General features: G+C 41.0%; 1 non-coding gene across 1 annotated transcript; it reads left to right on the forward strand.

Moving 5' to 3' along the window:
- Window positions 1–257: 257 nt before the first annotated feature.
- Window positions 258–331, forward strand: TRNAN-GUU (transfer RNA asparagine (anticodon GUU)). The gene has a single exon. It is a non-coding gene; the product is annotated as a tRNA-Asn (tRNA).
- The last annotated feature ends 474 nt before the right edge of the window (window positions 332–805 follow it).

Consider the following 805-nt stretch of genomic DNA (forward strand, 5'->3'; position numbering starts at 1 on the left):
TCTAAACTCAACCGCACAAAATTTGTCTGGCAAAGCTATAGTTAATTTTCGAAACGCAAGGATGTTCTTAAACTATGGATAGCCAGTGGCCGAATCCTTGGAATCCTACCAAGTGCACAATATGTTTATCCTATTTAAAACAAGAGGATTCAGAAAGAAACTCGTCAGGAAGAATTGCAAATTTTTTATGCGGCTGAGTATACAAGATACTATACGATACGCTGAAGTATAAGGTGTATTACCAACACGTAGCATCTGCCTCCGTGGCGCAATCGGCTAGCGCGTTCGGCTGTTAACCGAAAGGTTGGTGGTTCGAGCCCACCCGGGGGCGGTAATTTTTCTTCAGTTGTTCTGTTGAGAATGAAAATGCATTGGTATCTAGGTCAGATGTTAAATATAATTTCTACTGCTGAGAGAAATCGGGCCATTGTTATGGACTCCGAAACCTTGTACCACTACTTTCTTCACGCCCGAGGTTTGCATGTGTCCTAGTATCCATTCTATGCTCACTGTGGGCGAGACCAGTTGTGGAATGCTCTGAACTTAATAAATAACCTTAGTGTTCGTGTCAAATCCAGACACTCAACATGGGCGAAGTGATCAGGTGGTCGGTTGTGAAGATGCAGTTGGTTTGATGCTATCGTGTCGCTTCTTATATTTTGAGGTCGAATCCCGAGAACGAAAGTTCGAATTTAGGAGAGCTTAAGCACGTAATAAATATGAACAAACTTTTTCAGAGTAAAATTGAACATTCCATTAAAACCATTAAAAAAAAATAGATATATCGTACCAACACAGTTAGGTC

Source organism: Anabrus simplex, chromosome 3, assembly GCF_040414725.1.
Source record: "Anabrus simplex isolate iqAnaSimp1 chromosome 3, ASM4041472v1, whole genome shotgun sequence".
Taxonomy (NCBI): Eukaryota; Metazoa; Arthropoda; class Insecta; order Orthoptera; family Tettigoniidae; genus Anabrus; species Anabrus simplex.